Genomic DNA, 22,840 nt, shown 5'->3' on the forward strand with positions numbered 1-22,840 from the left:
CTGAAAGGTCAATTATATTGTGCAGCTTATCTCACCACCTGTAGTTATTTAGGTGAAAGCTCCAAAATGCTTGCCTAATATGTCTGTTTATCCAAAAGGAAGTAAAGAGGGAGAGCTAGAAAGATAGCATTGCATCACATTACATGGCAATGCAATGCACAGTTGCTGAAGTTGAACCAAAATGAGCTTGTAATCTGGATTCTGCAACTTTGAACATGAAAAATCCAATGAGGAGAAGAAAAGCAGAGCCAAAGAGTCCATCCCAAAATCCGACAAACAAGCAAAATGAACAAAAAACATTGAATTCAATTCTTTCTGATTTTAGAAACTGCATTAAAGAAGGGTTGCACCGGTCCTGGAGATACTGCAATACCAGGTCAATGCGTGGAGTGGACAGAGCAAGCTCTTTTTCCATCTCCCTGTTCTAAAAATCCATTTAATATATGGTCCCCAGATAGGGGACGTATCAGATATTAAACTGATAAGAACAGATACTACACTTGATCTTAGCCAAAAGGCCGAGAAGCGATAACCAGAATTGGTTTCAAACTACGGAGCCACCCAAGGATCCTAAAAAGTCCATTTGTGGAGATGAGCTCCTGGACTCCCGTTAAGAAGACATGTTGTCAACCTCTAGATCCCTTACATGCCTGCACTTTTCGGCTTGCTGCTGCTGCAATCCACGCGTTTTAGATCTGCATAACTCCACCTCTTTAAACACAGCACCTTCACCCCCTGCTGTTCCCACCCGCCTCAACACCGTTGGAAGGGAGGAGAACCAATTAAGGCGGGGGGTGGGGTGGAACGAGCAGCTGTCTACCCTTAGCAGGAGGGCTCCTGATTACATACCTCTCCTGCTGCTGCTGCTGCTGGCTGTCCAGCAGCAGACTGAAGGTGGCTGCTGCTGTGCACAGGTATATAAAGGCTCAGAGCCTATTATGACACGCGCAGCCAGCGTTCCATTGCCACATTCCATCTACTGCAGGCAGGATACCTGGCTGGCTGAATGTCGCTGAGAAGCTCACAGAGACCGCCATAAGCAACAGTTTAACAGAATGCCACAGACTAATCAACCAAACTTTTTGGGTTGGGTTCTCTTTTATAGTCTGCAGGCATTAAATGAAAGAAGTCAGTGTTCCAGCAGAAGGAGACAACGTTTCAGAAAAGGCATTGTAGCAAACCAAAAAAGAAATTTTAAGCGCAGCAGAGTAACCAGCGCACATACCTGTTAGCTCAGGTGAGTTTAAAAGGCTGCTGTTGATAACAAGGGCATTTGCTAAATAGATGGTGTGTGTGCAACAATATACTGAAAGGTCAATTATATTGTGCAGCTTATCTCACCACCTGTAGTTATTTAGGTGAAAGCTCCAAAATGCTTGCCTAATATGTCTGTTTATCCAAAAGGAAGTAAAAAGGGAGAGCTAGAAAGATAGCATTGCATCACATTACATGGCAATGCAATGCACAGTTGCTGAAGTTGAACCAAAATGAGCTTGTAATCTGGCTTCTGCAACTTTGAACATGAAAAATCCAATGAGGAGAAGAAAAGCAAAGCCAAAGAGTCCATCCCAAAATCCGACAAACAAGCAAAATGAACAAAAAACATTGAATTCAATTCTTTCTGATTTTAGAAACTGCATTAAAGAAGGGGTGCACCGGTCCTGGAGATACTGCAATACCAGGTCAATGCGTGGAGTGGACAGAGCAAGCTCTTTTTCCATCTCCCTGTTCTAAAAATCCATTTAATATATGGTCCCCAGATAGGGGACGTATCAGATATTAAACTGATAAGAACAGATACTACACTTGATCTTAGCCAAAAGGCCGAGAAGCGATAACCAGAATTGGTTTCAAACTACGGAGCCACCCAAGGATCCTAAAAAGTCCATTTGTGGAGATGAGCTCCTGGACTCCCGTTAAGAAGACATGTTGTCAACCTCTAGATCCCTTACATGCCTGCACTTTTCGGCTTGCTGCTGCTGCAATCCACGCGTTTTAGATCTGCATAACTCCACCTCTTTAAACACAGCACCTTCACCCCCTGCTGTTCCCACCCGCCTCAACACCGTTGGAAGGGAGGAGAACCAATTAAGGCGGGGGGTGGGGTGGAACGAGCAGCTGTCTACCCTTAGCAGGAGGGCTCCTGATTACATACCTCTCCTGCTGCTGCTGCTGCTGGCTGTCCAGCAGCAGACTGAAGGTGGCTGCTGCTGTGCACAGGTATATAAAGGCTCAGAGCCTATTATGACACGCGCAGCCAGCGTTCCATTGCCACATTCCATCTACTGCAGGCAGGATACCTGGCTGGCTGAATGTCGCTGAGAAGCTCACAGAGACCGCCATAAGCAACAGTTTAACAGAATGCCACAGACTTATCAACCAAACTTTTTGGGTTGGGTTCTCTTTTATAGTCTGCAGGCATTAAATGAAAGAAGTCAGTGTTCCAGCAGAAGGAGACAACGTTTCAGAAAAGGCATTGTAGCAAACCAAAAAAGAAATTTTAAGCGCAGCAGAGTAACCAGCGCACATACCTGTTAGCTCAGGTGAGTTTAAAAGGCTGCTGTTGATAACAAGGGCATTTGCTAAATAGATGGTGTGTGTGCAACAATATACTGAAAGGTCAATTATATTGTGCAGCTTATCTCACCACCTGTAGTTATTTAGGTGAAAGCTCCAAAATGCTTGCCTAATATGTCTGTTTATCCAAAAGGAAGTAAAAAGGGAGAGCTAGAAAGATAGCATTGCATCACATTACATGGCAATGCAATGCACAGTTGCTGAAGTTGAACCAAAATGAGCTTGTAATCTGGCTTCTGCAACTTTGAACATGAAAAATCCAATGAGGAGAAGAAAAGCAGAGCCAAAGAGTCCATCCCAAAATCCGACAAACAAGCAAAATGAACAAAAAACATTGAATTCAATTCTTTCTGATTTTAGAAACTGCATTAAAGAAGGGGTGCACCGGTCCTGGAGATACTGCAATACCAGGTCAATGCGTGGAGTGGACAGAGCAAGCTCTTTTTCCATCTCCCTGTTCTAAAAATCCATTTAATATATGGTCCCCAGATAGGGGACGTATCAGATATTAAACTGATAAGAACAGATACTACACTTGATCTTAGCCAAAAGGCCGAGAAGCGATAACCAGAATTGGTTTCAAACTACGGAGCCACCCAAGGATCCTAAAAAGTCCATTTGTGGAGATGAGCTCCTGGACTCCCGTTAAGAAGACATGTTGTCAACCTCTAGATCCCTTACATGCCTGCACTTTTCGGCTTGCTGCTGCTGCAATCCACGCGTTTTAGATCTGCATAACTCCACCTCTTTAAACACAGCACCTTCACCCCCTGCTGTTCCCACCCGCCTCAACACCGTTGGAAGGGAGGAGAACCAATTAAGGCGGGGGGTGGGGTGGAACGAGCAGCTGTCTACCCTTAGCAGGAGGGCTCCTGATTACATACCTCTCCTGCTGCTGCTGCTGCTGGCTGTCCAGCAGCAGACTGAAGGTGGCTGCTGCTGTGCACAGGTATATAAAGGCTCAGAGCCTATTATGACACGCGCAGCCAGCGTTCCATTGCCACATTCCATCTACTGCAGGCAGGATACCTGGCTGGCTGAATGTCGCTGAGAAGCTCACAGAGACCGCCATAAGCAACAGTTTAACAGAATGCCACAGACTAATCAACCAAACTTTTTGGGTTGGGTTCTCTTTTATAGTCTGCAGGCATTAAATGAAAGAAGTCAGTGTTCCAGCAGAAGGAGACAACGTTTCAGAAAAGGCATTGTAGCAAACCAAAAAAGAAATTTTAAGCGCAGCAGAGTAACCAGCGCAGATACCTGTTAGCTCAGGTGAGTTTAAAAGGCTGCTGTTGATAACAAGGGCATTTGCTAAATAGATGGTGTGTGTGCAACAATATACTGAAAGGTCAATTATATTGTGCAGCTTATCTCACCACCTGTAGTTATTTAGGTGAAAGCTCCAAAATGCTTGCCTAATATGTCTGTTTATCCAAAAGGAAGTAAAAAGGGAGAGCTAGAAAGATAGCATTGCATCACATTACATGGCAATGCAATGCACAGTTGCTGAAGTTGAACCAAAATGAGCTTGTAATCTGACTTCTGCAACTTTGAACATGAAAAATCCAATGAGGAGAAGAAAAGCAGAGCCAAAGAGTCCATCCCAAAATCCGACAAACAAGCAAAATGAACAAAAAACATTGAATTCAATTCTTTCTGATTTTAGAAACTGCATTAAAGAAGGGGTGCACCGGTCCTGGAGATACTGCAATACCAGGTCAATGCGTGGAGTGGACAGAGCAAGCTCTTTTTCCATCTCCCTGTTCTAAAAATCCATTTAATATATGGTCCCCAGATAGGGGACGTATCAGATATTAAACTGATAAGAACAGATACTACACTTGATCTTAGCCAAAAGGCCGAGAAGAGATAGCCAGAATTGGTTTCAAACTACGGAGCCACCCAAGGATCCTAAAAAGTCCATTTGTGGAGATGAGCTCCTGGACTCCCGTTAAGAAGACATGTTGTCAACCTCTAGATCCCTTACATGCCTGCACTTTTCGGCTTGTTGCTGCTGCAATCCACGCGTTTTAGATCTGCATAACTCCACCTCTTTAAACACAGCACCTTCACCCCCTGCTGTTCCCACCCGCCTCAACACCGTTGGAAGGGAGGAGAACCAATTAAGGCGGGGGGTGGGGTGGAACGAGCAGCTGTCTACCCTTAGCAGGAGGGCTCCTGATTACATACCTCTCCTGCTGCTGCTGCTGCTGGCTGTCCAGCAGCAGACTGAAGGTGGCTGCTGCTGTGCACAGGTATATAAAGGCTCAGAGCCTATTATGACACGCGCAGCCAGCGTTCCATTGCCACATTCCATCTACTGCAGGCAGGATACCTGGCTGGCTGAATGTCGCTGAGAAGCTCACAGAGACCGCCATAAGCAACAGTTTAACAGAATGCCACAGACTAATCAACCAAACTTTTTGGGTTGGGTTCTCTTTTATAGTCTGCAGGCATTAAATGAAAGAAGTCAGTGTTCCAGCAGAAGGAGACAACGTTTCAGAAAAGGCATTGTAGCAAACCAAAAAAGAAATTTTAAGCGCAGCAGAGTAACCAGCGCACATACCTGTTAGCTCAGGTGAGTTTAAAAGGCTGCTGTTGATAACAAGGGCATTTGCTAAATAGATGGTGTGTGTGCAACAATATACTGAAAGGTCAATTATATTGTGCAGCTTATCTCACCACCTGTAGTTATTTAGGTGAAAGCTCCAAAATGCTTGCCTAATATGTCTGTTTATCCAAAAGGAAGTAAAAAGGGAGAGCTAGAAAGATAGCATTGCATCACATTACATGGCAATGCAATGCACAGTTGCTGAAGTTGAACCAAAATGAGCTTGTAATCTGGCTTCTGCAACTTTGAACATGAAAAATCCAATGAGGAGAAGAAAAGCAGAGCCAAAGAGTCCATCCCAAAATCCGACAAACAAGCAAAATGAACAAAAAACATTGAATTCAATTCTTTCTGATTTTAGAAACTGCATTAAAGAAGGGGTGCACCGGTCCTGGAGATACTGCAATACCAGGTCAATGCGTGGAGTGGACAGAGCAAGCTCTTTTTCCATCTCAATGTTCTAAAAATCCATTTAATATATGGTCCCCAGATAGGGGACGTATCAGATATTAAACTGATAAGAACAGATACTACACTTGATCTTAGCCAAAAGGCCGAGAAGCGATAACCAGAATTGGTTTCAAACTACGGAGCCACCCAAGGATCCTAAAAAGTCCATTTGTGGAGATGAGCTCCTGGACTCCCGTTAAGAAGACATGTTGTCAACCTCTAGATCCCTTACATGCCTGCACTTTTCGGCTTGCTGCTGCTGCAATCCACGCGTTTTAGATCTGCATAACTCCACCTCTTTAAACACAGCACCTTCACCCCCTGCTGTTCCCACCCGCCTCAACACCGTTGGAAGGGAGGAGAACCAATTAAGGCGGGGGGTGGGGTGGAACGAGCAGCTGTCTACCCTTAGCAGGAGGGCTCCTGATTACATACCTCTCCTGCTGCTGCTGCTGCTGGCTGTCCAGCAGCAGACTGAAGGTGGCTGCTGCTGTGCACAGGTATATAAAGGCTCAGAGCCTATTATGACACGCGCAGCCAGCGTTCCATTGCCACATTCCATCTACTGCAGGCAGGATACCTGGCTGGCTGAATGTCGCTGAGAAGCTCACAGAGACCGCCATAAGCAACAGTTTAACAGAATGCCACAGACTAATCAACCAAACTTTTTGGGTTGGGTTCTCTTTTATAGTCTGCAGGCATTAAATGAAAGAAGTCAGTGTTCCAGCAGAAGGAGACAACGTTTCAGAAAAGGCATTGTAGCAAACCAAAAAAGAAATTTTAAGCGCAGCAGAGTAACCAGCGCACATACCTGTTAGCTCAGGTGAGTTTAAAAGGCTGCTGTTGATAACAAGGGCATTTGCTAAATAGATGGTGTGTGTGCAACAATATACTGAAAGGTCAATTATATTGTGCAGCTTATCTCACCACCTGTAGTTATTTAGGTGAAAGCTCCAAAATGCTTGCCTAATATGTCTGTTTATCCAAAAGTAAGTAAAAAGGGAGAGCTAGAAAGATAGCATTGCATCACATTACATGGCAATGCAATGCACAGTTGCTGAAGTTGAACCAAAATGAGCTTGTAATCTGGCTTCTGCAACTTTGAACATGAAAAATCCAATGAGGAGAAGAAAAGCAGAGCCAAAGAGTCCATCCCAAAATCCGACAAACAAGCAAAATGAACAAAAAACATTGAATTCAATTCTTTCTGATTTTAGAAACTGCATTAAAGAAGGGGTGCACCGGTCCTGGAGATACTGCAATACCAGGTCAATGCGTGGAGTGGACAGAGCAAGCTCTTTTTCCATCTCCCTGTTCTAAAAATCCATTTAATATATGGTCCCCAGATAGGGGACGTATCAGATATTAAACTGATAAGAACAGATACTACACTTGATCTTAGCCAAAAGGCCGAGAAGCGATAACCAGAATTGGTTTCAAACTACGGAGCCACCCAAGGATCCTAAAAAGTCCATTTGTGGAGATGAGCTCCTGGACTCCCGTTAAGAAGACATGTTGTCAACCTCTAGATCCCTTACATGCCTGCACTTTTCGGCTTGCTGCTGCTGCAATCCACGCGTTTTAGATCTGCATAACTCCACCTCTTTAAACACAGCACCTTCACCCCCTGCTGTTCCCACCCGCCTCAACACCGTTGGAAGGGAGGAGAACCAATTAAGGCGGGGGGTGGGGTGGAACGAGCAGCTGTCTACCCTTAGCAGGAGGGCTCCTGATTACATACCTCTCCTGCTGCTGCTGCTGCTGGCTGTCCAGCAGCAGACTGAAGGTGGCTGCTGCTGTGCACAGGTATATAAAGGCTCAGAGCCTATTATGACACGCGCAGCCAGCGTTCCATTGCCACATTCCATCTACTGCAGGCAGGATACCTGGCTGGCTGAATGTCGCTGAGAAGCTCACAGAGACCGCCATAAGCAACAGTTTAACAGAATGCCACAGACTAATCAACCAAACTTTTTGGGTTGGGTTCTCTTTTATAGTCTGCAGGCATTAAATGAAAGAAGTCAGTGTTCCAGCAGAAGGAGACAACGTTTCAGAAAAGGCATTGTAGCAAACCAAAAAAGAAATTTTAAGCGCAGCAGAGTAACCAGCGCACATACCTGTTAGCTCAGGTGAGTTTAAAAGGCTGCTGTTGATAACAAGGGCATTTGCTAAATAGATGGTGTGTGTGCAACAATATACTGAAAGGTCAATTATATTGTGCAGCTTATCTCACCACCTGTAGTTATTTAGGTGAAAGCTCCAAAATGCTTGCCTAATATGTCTGTTTATCCAAAAGGAAGTAAAAAGGGAGAGCTAGAAAGATAGCATTGCATCACATTACATGGCAATGCAATGCACAGTTGCTGAAGTTGAACCAAAATGAGCTTGTAATCTGGCTTCTGCAACTTTGAACATGAAAAATCCAATGAGGAGAAGAAAAGCAGAGCCAAAGAGTCCATCCCAAAATCCGACAAACAAGCAAAATGAACAAAAAACATTGAATTCAATTCTTTCTGATTTTAGAAACTGCATTAAAGAAGGGGTGCACCGGTCCTGGAGATACTGCAATACCAGGTCAATGCGTGGAGTGGACAGAGCAAGCTCTTTTTCCATCTCCCTGTTCTAAAAATCCATTTAATATATGGTCCCCAGATAGGGGACGTATCAGATATTAAACTGATAAGAACAGATACTACACTTGATCTTAGCCAAAAGGCCGAGAAGCGATAACCAGAATTGGTTTCAAACTACGGAGCCACCCAAGGATCCTAAAAAGTCCATTTGTGGAGATGAGCTCCTGGACTCCCGTTAAGAAGACATGTTGTCAACCTCTAGATCCCTTACATGCCTGCACTTTTCGGCTTGCTGCTGCTGCAATCCACGCGTTTTAGATCTGCATAACTCCACCTCTTTAAACACAGCACCTTCACCCCCTGCTGTTCCCACCCGCCTCAACACCGTTGGAAGGGAGGAGAACCAATTAAGGCGGGGGGTGGGGTGGAACGAGCAGCTGTCTACCCTTAGCAGGAGGGCTCCTGATTACATACCTCTCCTGCTGCTGCTGCTGCTGGCTGTCCAGCAGCAGACTGAAGGTGGCTGCTGCTGTGCACAGGTATATAAAGGCTCAGAGCCTATTATGACACGCGCAGCCAGCGTTCCATTGCCACATTCCATCTACTGCAGGCAGGATACCTGGCTGGCTGAATGTCGCTGAGAAGCTCACAGAGACCGCCATAAGCAACAGTTTAACAGAATGCCACAGACTAATCAACCAAACTTTTTGGGTTGGGTTCTCTTTTATAGTCTGCAGGCATTAAATGAAAGAAGTCAGTGTTCCAGCAGAAGGAGACAACGTTTCAGAAAAGGCATTGTAGCAAACCAAAAAAGAAATTTTAAGCGCAGCAGAGTAACCAGCGCACATACCTGTTAGCTCAGGTGAGTTTAAAAGGCTGCTGTTGATAACAAGGGCATTTGCTAAATAGATGGTGTGTGTGCAACAATATACTGAAAGGTCAATTATATTGTGCAGCTTATCTCACCACCTGTAGTTATTTAGGTGAAAGCTCCAAAATGCTTGCCTAATATGTCTGTTTATCCAAAAGGAAGTAAAAAGGGAGAGCTAGAAAGATAGCATTGCATCACATTACATGGCAATGCAATGCACAGTTGCTGAAGTTGAACCAAAATGAGCTTGTAATCTGGCTTCTGCAACTTTGAACATGAAAAATCCAATGAGGAGAAGAAAAGCAGAGCCAAAGAGTCCATCCCAAAATCCGACAAACAAGCAAAATGAACAAAAAACATTGAATTCAATTCTTTCTGATTTTAGAAACTGCATTAAAGAAGGGGTGCACCGGTCCTGGAGATACTGCAATACCAGGTCAATGCGTGGAGTGGACAGAGCAAGCTCTTTTTCCATCTCCCTGTTCTAAAAATCCATTTAATATATGGTCCCCAGATAGGGGACGTATCAGATATTAAACTGATAAGAACAGATACTACACTTGATCTTAGCCAAAAGGCCGAGAAGCGATAACCAGAATTGGTTTCAAACTACGGAGCCACCCAAGGATCCTAAAAAGTCCATTTGTGGAGATGAGCTCCTGGACTCCCGTTAAGAAGACATGTTGTCAACCTCTAGATCCCTTACATGCCTGCACTTTTCGGCTTGCTGCTGCTGCAATCCACGCGTTTTAGATCTGCATAACTCCACCTCTTTAAACACAGCACCTTCACCCCCTGCTGTTCCCACCCGCCTCAACACCGTTGGAAGGGAGGAGAACCAATTAAGGCGGGGGGTGGGGTGGAACGAGCAGCTGTCTACCCTTAGCAGGAGGGCTCCTGATTACATACCTCTCCTGCTGCTGCTGCTGCTGGCTGTCCAGCAGCAGACTGAAGGTGGCTGCTGCTGTGCACAGGTATATAAAGGCTCAGAGCCTATTATGACACGCGCAGCCAGCGTTCCATTGCCACATTCCATCTACTGCAGGCAGGATACCTGGCTGGCTGAATGTCGCTGAGAAGCTCACAGAGACCGCCATAAGCAACAGTTTAACAGAATGCCACAGACTAATCAACCAAACTTTTTGGGTTGGGTTCTCTTTTATAGTCTGCAGGCATTAAATGAAAGAAGTCAGTGTTCCAGCAGAAGGAGACAACGTTTCAGAAAAGGCATTGTAGCAAACCAAAAAAGAAATTTTAAGCGCAGCAGAGTAACCAGCGCACATACCTGTTAGCTCAGGTGAGTTTAAAAGGCTGCTGTTGATAACAAGGGCATTTGCTAAATAGATGGTGTGTGTGCAACAATATACTGAAAGGTCAATTATATTGTGCAGCTTATCTCACCACCTGTAGTTATTTAGGTGAAAGCTCCAAAATGCTTGCCTAATATGTCTGTTTATCCAAAAGGAAGTAAAAAGGGAGAGCTAGAAAGATAGCATTGCATCACATTACATGGCAATGCAATGCACAGTTGCTGAAGTTGAACCAAAATGAGCTTGTAATCTGGCTTCTGCAACTTTGAACATGAAAAATCCAATGAGGAGAAGAAAAGCAGAGCCAAAGAGTCCATCCCAAAATCCGACAAACAAGCAAAATGAACAAAAAACATTGAATTCAATTCTTTCTGATTTTAGAAACTGCATTAAAGAAGGGGTGCACCGGTCCTGGAGATACTGCAATACCAGGTCAATGCGTGGAGTGGACAGAGCAAGCTCTTTTTCCATCTCCCTGTTCTAAAAATCCATTTAATATATGGTCCCCAGATAGGGGACGTATCAGATATTAAACTGATAAGAACAGATACTACACTTGATCTTAGCCAAAAGGCCGAGAAGCGATAACCAGAATTGGTTTCAAACTACGGAGCCACCCAAGGATCCTAAAAAGTCCATTTGTGGAGATGAGCTCCTGGACTCCCGTTAAGAAGACATGTTGTCAACCTCTAGATCCCTTACATGCCTGCACTTTTCGGCTTGCTGCTGCTGCAATCCACGCGTTTTAGATCTGCATAACTCCACCTCTTTAAACACAGCACCTTCACCCCCTGCTGTTCCCACCCGCCTCAACACCGTTGGAAGGGAGGAGAACCAATTAAGGCGGGGGGTGGGGTGGAACGAGCAGCTGTCTACCCTTAGCAGGAGGGCTACTGATTACATACCTCTCCTGCTGCTGCTGCTGCTGCTGGCTGTCCAGCAGCAGACTGAAGGTGGCTGCTGCTGTGCACAGGTATATAAAGGCTCAGAGCCTATTATGACACGCGCAGCCAGCGTTCCATTGCCACATTCCATCTACTGCAGGCAGGATACCTGGCTGGCTGAATGTCGCTGAGAAGCTCACAGAGACCGCCATAAGCAACAGTTTAACAGAATGCCACAGACTAATCAACCAAACTTTTTGGGTTGGGTTCTCTTTTATAGTCTGCAGGCATTAAATGAAAGAAGTCAGTGTTCCAGCAGAAGGAGACAACGTTTCAGAAAAGGCATTGTAGCAAACCAAAAAAGAAATTTTAAGCGCAGCAGAGTAACCAGCGCACATACCTGTTAGCTCAGGTGAGTTTAAAAGGCTGCTGTTGATAACAAGGGCATTTGCTAAATAGATGGTGTGTGTGCAACAATATACTGAAAGGTCAATTATATTGTGCAGCTTATCTCACCACCTGTAGTTATTTAGGTGAAAGCTCCAAAATGCTTGCCTAATATGTCTGTTTATCCAAAAGGAAGTAAAAAGGGAGAGCTAGAAAGATAGCATTGCATAACATTACATGGCAATGCAATGCACAGTTGCTGAAGTTGAACCAAAATGAGCTTGTAATCTGGCTTCTGCAACTTTGAACATGAAAAATCCAATGAGGAGAAGAAAAGCAGAGCCAAAGAGTCCATCCCAAAATCCGACAAACAAGCAAAATGAACAAAAAACATTGAATTCAATTCTTTCTGATTTTAGAAACTGCATTAAAGAAGGGGTGCACCGGTCCTGGAGATACTGCAATACCAGGTCAATGCGTGGAGTGGACAGAGCAAGCTCTTTTTCCATCTCCCTGTTCTAAAAATCCATTTAATATATGGTCCCCAGATAGGGGACGTATCAGATATTAAACTGATAAGAACAGATTTTTTTTTTTTTTTTTTTTTTTTTAACCAAATCAGATAGGCCGGAGCATAAGCTCAATCAAATCGACTTACAAAAGCCTTTCATTGACACTTAGCCTTTCATCACACTTGGTATATAATCAAAAATAAAACCAAACCTTATCATCAGGTACATTATACACTACTAATTAAACTTTACCAAAAACCTCCACTTTTTAAACTTCCAGATCCCTTCAGCATCTATAATACTTCCACGTTCCTGATCCCAGAGGTATATTACATACATACGTGACAGAATCAATCTCAAACATTCATTAACTGACATTTTCTTCCTTTTAAAAACTAACAAATTCCTCGCATCCCACAAACTTTCAATTACACACACCACCAACAACCATAAAATCCTATCCTTAATTCTACTACATGCACCCATCCCAAACATAGCAAGTTTCCAATTAACATACTTTACACCCACCAATTCCTTGCAAAGTCCCCCTATACCCTTCCATACATCATATGCAAAATCACAATCCCATACCATATGTCTAACATGCTCTCTCAAACCACATCCATCCCTCGGGCATACCTCAGATTTAACTAAATCCCTCTTCTTTTGCACATCTCTAACAGGCAAAATGTCATGCAATATCATCCAAGCGATATCTCTCTGTCTGTTAGTCACACCATCTATACTTAATTTTCTCCACATCTCGGTTACTTCCTCCCCTCTCAACCCATTGATATTACATACCACCTCACGCTCACGCACCATCCTAATGACTTTCTTCTTTTGCCTAAAATCACTCATGTTAACGGACAACAAATCATACTTCCTTACAAATTTCTCAACACAACCATACCATACAGGACACTTAAAAGCAACAGGCACTCTAGCATCCCTTTTGACCCACTTTAAGCCATAAAGCATCCATCCAGCCGAATACTTCATCATATAAGCACACTTATTACTTTTCCCTAGAACCACCACCACCATTTTCACGTAACTAATCCCTAAAAAGAAATCAATATTTGGAAAATCCAAACCACCATTTACACATAACTTATAGACATATTCCCGTTTCAATTTCTCCATGCGACTTCCCCAAAGAAAATTAAAGATGAATTTCTCAGTTTTCCTAATTTTCTTAAAAGCAGCAGGATATACATTCGCAACAAACAACAAAATAGGCAAAATAACCGCCTTAATAATCAGAACTTTCCCAGTCAGAGTTAATTCTCTCATTCGCCAAAAATTCAACTTGCGCACCACTCTCACCCCACAATCTTCCCAACTCTCATTTCCTTTCAAATCATCATTAAACTTAATCCCAAGCACCTTTATTGCACCATCCTCACACCTCACACCATCCATCCGTACATTCCTCTCACCAAAACATTTAAAGGAACTCTTAGTCCAATTGACCTTAAAAGCTGAGACACTACAAAACAAACTTAATATCAACCTTGCCCTACTCATCGCAGCCATATTCCCACTCACAATCACTACATCATCCATGTAACCTAGAATTCTCACATCCTTTCCATTACTCCCAGGAATCATCACACCTCTCATAACCTTATCCTTCCTAACCATACACATCAACACTTCAATCACACTAATAAACAAAAAAGGGGACATAGGGCACCCCTGACGCACTCCTGATTTAATTCTCACTTTCTCACTCAACCACCCATTCACCAAAAATTCACTTGAAACATTACAATACAAACTCCTAACACAGTTTACAAAATTCCTGGAATAACCCATCTTAGACAAAACCTTAAACATAAAGCTATGTGACACACGGTCAAAAGCTTTTTCAAAATCAACCGAAAACAACAAACATTTCTGCTTACGACTCATACAATCCCCAATCACATCACGCAACAACACCAAATTTTCAGTCATACTTCTCCCAGGCACTGCACACACTTGATCTTCATCCACCACACCGCCAATCACTTCCCGCATCCGGCTAGCCAACAATTTACTAAACACCTTATAGTCTGCATTCAAAAGGGTGATTGGCCTCCAATTCCCCAAATCCTTTTTATCACCTTTCTTATGAACCAAAACCACCACCCCATCTCTCATAGATTCACTCAACATATTCTCCGTGAACATATACTGGCACACCTCCAATAAGTCATTTCCCATCGTGTCCCATTCCTTAACATATAACTCCACGGGCAGTCCATCCTTCCCAGGTGTTTTATTCTTACTCGCAGACATCACCACTTTTTTAACTTCATCCAACACAATTACATCATCCAATATTTCACGTTCATCCTCACCCAAACAACCTTCTAAACACCCCAAAGCATCAGTCAACATCCTATCATCAACCCATTTTTCCCCATACAACTCCTTATAAAACAGCACCACCTCCTGCATCACATCCTTCCCACTCACACACACCCCATCACCATTCACCACCTCATCCATATCTACTTTCTTCCCAAAAACTTTTTTGAAAAAAAACCTTGTGCATTTCTCATTTTTCTCCAAATGTTCAATCTTAGAACGGTAAATAATTTCTTTCCCTTTACCCTCAATATATTTCTTAATCTCTTCTTTCACTTGACACATCAAAACATCCACATCCACTCCAATCATCCTTAACATCCTCAGCCACTCCAGTCTAGAGCTTAAATCATTAAATTTTGCTCTATTCATTGCTGCTTTCCTCCTGCCCCTTTTTCTAAAGAAAAAAACAATCTCACTCTTCATCCAGTCCCACCACTCAAGCACATTCCTGAAATCACTTTTTTTATCCCTCCACCTAACATACATTCGCCTAAAATCACGCATGATCCTATTATCTTCCAGCAAACGCACATTAAGTTTCCACACGCCACCACCATATACAAAGGAAATCTTACCTTCTAGACGTGCCCTCAAACACACATGGTCAGAGAAGGGAACATCTTCCTGCTGGAAATTCCTACAAATAACATTTTGTGAAGAAAAGAAGATACGGTCTATTCTAGACTCTATGCCTCCCCTGTCGGCCTTATAGGTCGCAGGAGGTGGATTACCTAAAAAAACTTCCGCAGCATCCTGTAAGGAAAAATCCGCCACAAGACTCTTGAGTCTTTTACCTGTAACATCCATCTTATCCCCCTCCGTCACACAATTGAAATCTCCAACAAAAATTATTGGCATTTTGCCAGATAAAAAAAAACATAATTTCTCAAAAATTTCCAGCCTCTCCCCTTTATCTATTGGTGCATACATATTTACCACCCTAACCCTCCACCCCCTACAATTTAACTTACATATTACACACCTCCCCGCCTCCACCACCATGTAACTTTCTATCTTAACACTATAACCCTTCACCAAAACAACTACCCCACAATTTTTATTACATACAGAACCAGACCACACACTTTGACCTAAAGGCCATGCATTTTCACTTAAGGGATCGGAGATCCCACACTCCTGGACACAGTATACGTCCGCATCCAAGTTGCTCAAGTAGTCCAAAATTGCCACTCTTCTCGACTCAGATTTAATCAGCCGAACATTTAGCGACAAGATGCTGAGAGCAACTTGGGCACCCATCTATTAATTTGATGTGGCAGGTCACGACAACATGCCCACCTGTACATCATCCTAACCCTTCTGGGGGTAGGACGCTGGACGTGCAGATATCGTAGTTTGTGCCTTCCCCCAAAAAAGACACATCTTGGGGATCGGATGCAGTAGGGTACACCCGGGCTGGACTCATCCTGCAGTCACTTAAAGGGGAAAAGGATGGCTCAGTTTTCTTCTTTTTCTTCACTGAAGCACCTCCATCTTCATCTGAACTATAATCCCGCCGCTGGGGGTCAAAGTCCCCCTGACCTCCCTCCTCCTCAAGGTCAGAAACGACATCGCTCCAGGCCACATGCGGTGTTCTGGTCAGATCAGACTCCTCTTCCCCCTGCAATGTAACCATCATGTCTGGAATTTCAGCCTCCAGATCCTCCACCGGGGCCACTTCCATGCCTATACGATCATCAGTTATCGTCTCAGACTCACTGACATCTGAAGCCACAGACGCGGCCCTCTGCACCGGTGGCTCAGGTGCCAGCTCCATATTTCCTCTTACATTCACACGAACCAGTTCTGGAAAAGCAACCCGAGCCTCCTCCTCATCCAGGAAAGCCAGAGTAGATATCGGAGCAGTCGGAGTTGGAGCAGTCGGAGTTGTAGCTGTGGGTGCAGGAGATTCATTTCTTCTCCTTCCCCTTCCCGCTGCCCCCGCATATGAACCAGGATGGAATATACAGTCTCTGAAGGCATGCCCCTTCTCTCCGCAGAGGTTACAGACTATTTCATTTTTGCAATTATTGGAAGAATGACCCACCTCATTGCACTTCCTGCAAATAATCTGTCTGATGTCGCATGCTTCCTGAGTATGGCCATACCTCCTACAATGACGACAAAACCTGGGCGCATTGGGGAAGAACAGGTAACCCCGCTCACTCCCAATGGAAAAATTTGATGGAGGATAATGTATACCCCCTGGTTCATCAGGACTTTCCCGGAACTTGACCATGAAACGATATTTACCGGTCCATAGTTCCTCCTCATTCATGACTTTTACTGCCACCTTGGTAATATAGCAGTGCCTATTTAGAAAGGCATAAATCAAAGCCAAGTCCACATGTGGGTTGTACATGAAAACAGTCAGAGGTACCTCTTTGGAGCAATACAAGATGACAAAAGTCAGCCCATCCAAATATTGATTGTCCAGATTCTTTTTCAAACAATCATAGAAATTGTTGCAAACAGCCATAGAAGTAAATACAAGATTATACTTGCTTTTGAATTGCTGGAGGCACAAGATTTCTTCCTTCTTCACTTCAAGGAGTCCAAACAAAATCTCCTTCACCACGAAGCTGAGGGTAAAGATTCCTTCTTTGCCTTCTTCCACATCAATCTGGATTCCAAACTTCACTCGAGCCTCACCGGGCCCAGCGTATCGAATGCGTCCCATTATCGCTAGTCGTGTCTACTGGCCAACTCCTTATAGCAGCAAGTGGCTTAAGCCATAAAATGGCGATGCCACAGGGCCAAGAGTTAACGCACAGACAGCCAAATGACTAGACCAATTACAGATCTGAGCCAAAAGGCCGAGAAGCGATAACCAGAATTGGTTTCAAACTACGGAGCCACCCAAGGATCCTAAAAAGTCCATTTGTGGAGATGAGCTCCTGGACTCCCGTTAAGAAGACATGTTGTCAACCTCTAGATCCCTTACATGCCTGCACTTTTCGGCTTGCTGCTGCTGCAATCCACGCGTTTTAGATCTGCATAACTCCACCTCTTTAAACACAGCACCTTCACCCCCTGCTGTTCCCACCCGCCTCAACACCGTTGGAAGGGAGGAGAACCAATTAAGGCGGGGGGTGGGGTGGAACGAGCAGCTGTCTACCCTTAGCAGGAGGGCTCCTGATTACATACCTCTCCTGCTGCTGCTGCTGCTGGCTGTCCAGCAGCAGACTGAAGGTGGCTGCTGCTGTGCACAGGTATATAAAGGCTCAGAGCCTATTATGACACGCGCAGCCAGCGTTCCGTTGCCACATTTCATCTACTGCAGGCAGGATACCTGGCTGGCTGAATGTCGCTGAGAAGCTCACAGAGACCGCCATAAGCAACAGTTTAACAGAATGCCACAGACTAATCAACCAAACTTTTTGGGTTGGGTTCTCTTTTATAGTCTGCAGGCATTAAATGAAAGAAGTCAGTGTTCCAGCAGAAGGAGACAACGTTTCAGAAAAGGCATTGTAGCAAACCAAAAAAGAAATTTTAAGCGCAGCAGAGTAACCAGCGCACATACCTGTTAGCTCAGGTGAGTTTAAAAGGCTGCTGTTGATAACAAGGGCATTTGCTAAATAGATGGTGTGTGTGCAACAATATACTGAAAGGTCAATTATATTGTGCAGCTTATCTCACCACCTGTAGTTATTTAGGTGAAAGCTCCAAAATGCTTGCCTAATATGTCTGTTTATCCAAAAGGAAGTAAAAAGGGAGAGCTAGAAAGATAGCATTGCATCACATTACATGGCAATGCAATGCACAGTTGCTGAAGTTGAACCAAAATGAGCTTGTAATCTGGCTTCTGCAACTTTGAACATGAAAAATCCAATGAGGAGAAGAAAAGCAGAGCCAAAGAGTCCATCCCAAAATCTGACAAACAAGCAAAATGAACAAAAAACATTGAATTCAATTCTTTCTGATTTTAGAAACTGCATTAAAGAAGGGGTGCACCGTTCCTGGAGATACTGCAATACCAGGTCAATGCGTGGAGTGGACAGAGCAAGCTCTTTTTCCATCTCCCTGTTCTAAAAATCCATTTAATATATGGTCCCCAGATAGGGGACGTATCAGATATTAAACTGATAAGAACAGATACTACACTTGATCTTAGCCAAAAGGCCGAGAAGCGATAACCAGAATTGGTTTCAAACTACGGAGCCACCCAAGGATCCTAAAAAGTCCATTTGTGGAGATGAGCTCCTGGACTCCCGTTAAGAAGACATGTTGTCAGCCTCTAGATCCCTTACATGCCTGCACTTTTCGGCTTGCTGCTGCTGCAATCCACGCGTTTTAGATCTGCATAACTCCACCTCTTTAAACACAGCACCTTCACCCCCTGCTGTTCCCACCCGCCTCAACACCGTTGGAAGGGAGGAGAACCAATTAAGGCGGGGGGTGGGGTGGAACGAGCAGCTGTCTACCCTTAGCAGGAGGGCTCCTGATTACATACCTCTCCTGCTGCTGCTGCTGCTGCTGGCTGTCCAGCAGCAGACTGAAGGTGGCTGCTGCTGTGCACAGGTATATAAAGGCTCAGAGCCTATTATGACACGCGCAGCCAGCGTTCCATTGCCACATTCCATCTACTGCAGGCAGGATACCTGGCTGGCTGAATGTCGCTGAGAAGCTCACAGAGACCGCCATAAGCAACAGTTTAACAGAATGCCACAGACTAATCAACCAAACTTTTTGGGTTGGGTTCTCTTTTATAGTCTGCAGGCATTAAATGAAAGAAGTCAGTGTTCCAGCAGAAGGAGACAACGTTTCAGAAAAGGCATTGTAGCAAACCAAAAAAGAAATTTTAAGCGCAGCAGAGTAACCAGCGCACATACCTGTTAGCTCAGGTGAGTTTAAAAGGCTGCTGTTGATAACAAGGGCATTTGCTAAATAGATGGTGTGTGTGCAACAATATACTGAAAGGTCAATTATATTGTGCAGCTTATCTCACCACCTGTAGTTATTTAGGTGAAAGCTCCAAAATGCTTGCCTAATATGTCTGTTTATCCAAAAGGAAGTAAAAAGGGAGAGCTAGAAAGATAGCATTGCATCACATTACATGGCAATGCAATGCACAGTTGCTGAAGTTGAACCAAAATGAGCTTGTAATCTGGCTTCTGCAACTTTGAACATGAAAAATCCAATGAGGAGAAGAAAAGCAGAGCCAAAGAGTCCATCCCAAAATCTGACAAACAAGCAAAATGAACAAAAAACATTGAATTCAATTCTTTCTGATTTTAGAAACTGCATTAAAGAAGGGGTGCACCGGTCCTGGAGATACTGCAATACCAGGTCAATGCGTGGAGTGGACAGAGCAAGCTCTTTTTCCATCTCCCTGTTCTAAAAATCCATTTAATATATGGTCCCCAGATAGGGGACGTATCAGATATTAAACTGATAAGAACAGATACTACACTTGATCTTAGCCAAAAGGCCGAGAAGCGATAACCAGAATTGGTTTCAAACTACGGAGCCACCCAAGGATCCTAAAAAGTCCATTTGTGGAGATGAGCTCCTGGACTCCCGTTAAGAAGACATGTTGTCAGCCTCTAGATCCCTTACATGCCTGCACTTTTCGGCTTGCTGCTGCTGCAATCCACGCGTTTTAGATCTGCATAACTCCACCTCTTTAAACACAGCACCTTCACCCCCTGCTGTTCCCACCCGCCTCAACACCGTTGGAAGGGAGGAGAACCAATTAAGGCGGGGGGTGGGGTGGAACGAGCAGCTGTCTACCCTTAGCAGGAGGGCTCCTGATTACATACCTCTCCTGCTGCTGCTGCTGGCTGTCCAGCAGCAGACTGAAGGTGGCTGCTGCTGTGCACAGGTATATAAAGGCTCAGAGCCTATTATGACACGCGCAGCCAGCGTTCCATTGCCACATTCCATCTACTGCAGGCAGGATACCTGGCTGGCTGAATGTCGCTGAGAAGCTCACAGAGACCGCCATAAGCAACAGTTTAACAGAATGCCACAGACTAATCAACCAAACTTTTTGGGTTGGGTTCTCTTTTATAGTCTGCAGGCATTAAATGAAAGAAGTCAGTGTTCCAGCAGAAGGAGACAACGTTTCAGAAAAGGCATTGTAGCAAACCAAAAAAGAAATTTTAAGCGCAGCAGAGAAACCAGCGCACATACCTGTTAGCTCAGGTGAGTTTAAAAGGCTGCTGTTGATAACAAGGGCATTTGCTAAATAGATGGTGTGTGTGCAACAATATACTGAAAGGTCAATTATATTGTGCAGCTTATCTCACCACCTGTAGTTATTTAGGTGAAAGCTCCAAAATGCTTGCCTAATATGTCTGTTTATCCAAAAGGAAGTAAAAAGGGAGAGCTAGAAAGATAGCATTGCATCACATTACATGGCAATGCAATGCACAGTTGCTGAAGTTGAACCAAAATGAGCTTGTAATCTGGCTTCTGCAACTTTGAACATGAAAAATCCAATGAGGAGAAGAAAAGCAGAGCCAAAGAGTCCATCCCAAAATCCGACAAACAAGCAAAATGAACAAAAAACATTGAATTCAATTCTTTCTGATTTTAGAAACTGCATTAAAGAAGGGGTGCACCGGTCCTGGAGATACTGCAATACCAGGTCAATGCGTGGAGTGGACAGAGCAAGCTCTTTTTCCATCTCCCTGTTCTAAAAATCCATTTAATATATGGTCCCCAGATAGGGGACGTATCAGATATTAAACTGATAAGAACAGATACTACACTTGATCTTAGCCAAAAGGCCGAGAAGCGATAACCAGAATTGGTTTCAAACTACGGAGCCACCCAAGGATCCTAAAAAGTCCATTTGTGGAGATGAGCTCCTGGACTCCCGTTAAGAAGACATGTTGTCAACCTCTAGATCCCTTACATGCCTGCACTTTTCGGCTTGCTGCTGCTGCAATCCACGCGTTTTAGATCTGCATAACTCCACCTCTTTAAACACAGCACCTTCACCCCCTGCTGTTCCCACCCGCCTCAACACCGTTGGAAGGGAGGAGAACCAATTAAGGCGGGGGGTGGGGTGGAACGAGCAGCTGTCTACCCTTAGCAGGAGGGCTCCTGATTACATACCTCTCCTGCTGCTGCTGCTGCTGGCTGTCCAGCAGCAGACTGAAGGTGGCTGCTGCTGTGCACAGGTATATAAAGGCTCAGAGCCTATTATGACACGCGCAGCCAGCGTTCCATTGCCACATTGCATCTACTGCAGGCAGGATACCTGGCTGGCTGAATGTCGCTGAGAAGCTCACAGAGACCGCCATAAGCAACAGTTTAACAGAATGCCACAGACTAATCAACCAAACTTTTTGGGTTGGGTTCTCTTTTATAGTCTGCAGGCATTAAATGAAAGAAGTCAGTGTTCCAGCAGAAGGAGACAATGTTTCAGAAAAGGCATTGTAGCAAACCAAAAAAGAAATTTTAAGTGCAGCAGAGTAACCAGCGCACATACCTGTTAGCTCAGGTGAGTTTAAAAGGCTGCTGTTGATAACAAGGGCATTTGCTAAATAGATGGTGTGTGTGCAACAATATACTGAAAGGTCAATTATATTGTGCAGCTTATCTCACCACCTGTAGTTATTTAGGTGAAAGCTCCAAAATGCTTGCCTAATATGTATGTTTATCCAAAAGGAAGTAAAAAGGGAGAGCTAGAAAGATAGCATTGCATCACATTACATGGCAATGCAATGCACAGTTGCTGAAGTTGAACCAAAATGAGCTTGTAATCTGGCTTCTGCAACTTTGAACATGAAAAATCCAATGAGGAGAAGAAAAGCAGAGCCAAAGAGTCCATCCCAAAATCCGACAAACAAGCAAAATGAACAAAAAACATTGAATTCAATTCTTTCTGATTTTAGAAACTGCATTAAAGAAGGGGTGCACCGGTCCTGGAGATACTGCAATACCAGGTCAATGCGTGGAGTGGACAGAGCAAGCTCTTTTTCCATCTCCCTGTTCTAAAAATCCATTTAATATATGGTCCCCAGATAGGGGACGTATCAGATATTAAACTGATAAGAACAGATACTACACTTGATCTTAGCCAAAAGGCCGAGAAGCGATAACCAGAATTGGTTTCAAACTACGGAGCCACCCAAGGATCCTAAAAAGTCCATTTGTGGAGATGAGCTCCTGGACTCCCGTTAAGAAGACATGTTGTCAACCTCTAGATCCCTTACATGCCTGCACTTTTCGGCTTGCTGCTGCTGCAATCCACGCGTTTTAGATCTGCATAACTCCACCTCTTTAAACACAGCACCTTCACCCCCTGCTGTTCCCACCCGCCTCAACACCGTTGGAAGGGAGGAGAACCAA

At 44.2% G+C, this 22,840-nt stretch overlaps 14 non-coding genes across 14 annotated transcripts; all 14 read right to left on the reverse strand.

Annotated features, from left to right (window-relative positions):
• Positions 1 to 339: 339 nt before the first annotated feature.
• Positions 340 to 530, reverse strand: LOC141231690 (U2 spliceosomal RNA). The gene has a single exon (XR_012298001.1). It is a non-coding gene; the product is annotated as a U2 spliceosomal RNA (small nuclear RNA).
• Positions 531 to 1,645: 1,115 nt separating this feature from the next.
• On the reverse strand, positions 1,646 to 1,836 carry LOC141231985 (U2 spliceosomal RNA). The gene has a single exon (XR_012298254.1). It is a non-coding gene; the product is annotated as a U2 spliceosomal RNA (small nuclear RNA).
• A 1,115-nt stretch (positions 1,837 to 2,951) lies between these two features.
• Positions 2,952 to 3,142, reverse strand: LOC141231986 (U2 spliceosomal RNA). The gene has a single exon (XR_012298255.1). It is a non-coding gene; the product is annotated as a U2 spliceosomal RNA (small nuclear RNA).
• A 1,115-nt stretch (positions 3,143 to 4,257) lies between these two features.
• Positions 4,258 to 4,448, reverse strand: LOC141231689 (U2 spliceosomal RNA). The gene has a single exon (XR_012298000.1). It is a non-coding gene; the product is annotated as a U2 spliceosomal RNA (small nuclear RNA).
• Positions 4,449 to 5,563: 1,115 nt separating this feature from the next.
• Positions 5,564 to 5,754, reverse strand: LOC141231773 (U2 spliceosomal RNA). Its single transcript, XR_012298083.1, has one exon. It is a non-coding gene; the product is annotated as a U2 spliceosomal RNA (small nuclear RNA).
• Positions 5,755 to 6,869: 1,115 nt separating this feature from the next.
• On the reverse strand, positions 6,870 to 7,060 carry LOC141231987 (U2 spliceosomal RNA). Its single transcript, XR_012298256.1, has one exon. It is a non-coding gene; the product is annotated as a U2 spliceosomal RNA (small nuclear RNA).
• Positions 7,061 to 8,175: 1,115 nt separating this feature from the next.
• Positions 8,176 to 8,366, reverse strand: LOC141231990 (U2 spliceosomal RNA). Its single transcript, XR_012298258.1, has one exon. It is a non-coding gene; the product is annotated as a U2 spliceosomal RNA (small nuclear RNA).
• A 1,115-nt stretch (positions 8,367 to 9,481) lies between these two features.
• Positions 9,482 to 9,672, reverse strand: LOC141231991 (U2 spliceosomal RNA). The gene has a single exon (XR_012298259.1). It is a non-coding gene; the product is annotated as a U2 spliceosomal RNA (small nuclear RNA).
• Positions 9,673 to 10,787: 1,115 nt separating this feature from the next.
• Positions 10,788 to 10,978, reverse strand: LOC141231992 (U2 spliceosomal RNA). Its single transcript, XR_012298260.1, has one exon. It is a non-coding gene; the product is annotated as a U2 spliceosomal RNA (small nuclear RNA).
• A 1,118-nt stretch (positions 10,979 to 12,096) lies between these two features.
• Positions 12,097 to 12,287, reverse strand: LOC141231839 (U2 spliceosomal RNA). Its single transcript, XR_012298141.1, has one exon. It is a non-coding gene; the product is annotated as a U2 spliceosomal RNA (small nuclear RNA).
• A 6,192-nt stretch (positions 12,288 to 18,479) lies between these two features.
• Positions 18,480 to 18,670, reverse strand: LOC141231731 (U2 spliceosomal RNA). Its single transcript, XR_012298042.1, has one exon. It is a non-coding gene; the product is annotated as a U2 spliceosomal RNA (small nuclear RNA).
• A 1,118-nt stretch (positions 18,671 to 19,788) lies between these two features.
• On the reverse strand, positions 19,789 to 19,979 carry LOC141231993 (U2 spliceosomal RNA). The gene has a single exon (XR_012298261.1). It is a non-coding gene; the product is annotated as a U2 spliceosomal RNA (small nuclear RNA).
• A 1,112-nt stretch (positions 19,980 to 21,091) lies between these two features.
• On the reverse strand, positions 21,092 to 21,282 carry LOC141231994 (U2 spliceosomal RNA). Its single transcript, XR_012298262.1, has one exon. It is a non-coding gene; the product is annotated as a U2 spliceosomal RNA (small nuclear RNA).
• A 1,115-nt stretch (positions 21,283 to 22,397) lies between these two features.
• LOC141231996 (U2 spliceosomal RNA) lies at positions 22,398 to 22,588 on the reverse strand. The gene has a single exon (XR_012298263.1). It is a non-coding gene; the product is annotated as a U2 spliceosomal RNA (small nuclear RNA).
• Positions 22,589 to 22,840: the final 252 nt, after the last annotated feature.

The sequence above is a fragment of the Phyllobates terribilis genome, unplaced genomic scaffold, assembly GCF_046119375.1.
Source record: "Phyllobates terribilis strain yellow unplaced genomic scaffold, ASM4611937v1 Scaffold_538__1_contigs__length_1162401, whole genome shotgun sequence".
Lineage (NCBI taxonomy): Eukaryota > Metazoa > Chordata > Amphibia > Anura > Dendrobatidae > Phyllobates > Phyllobates terribilis.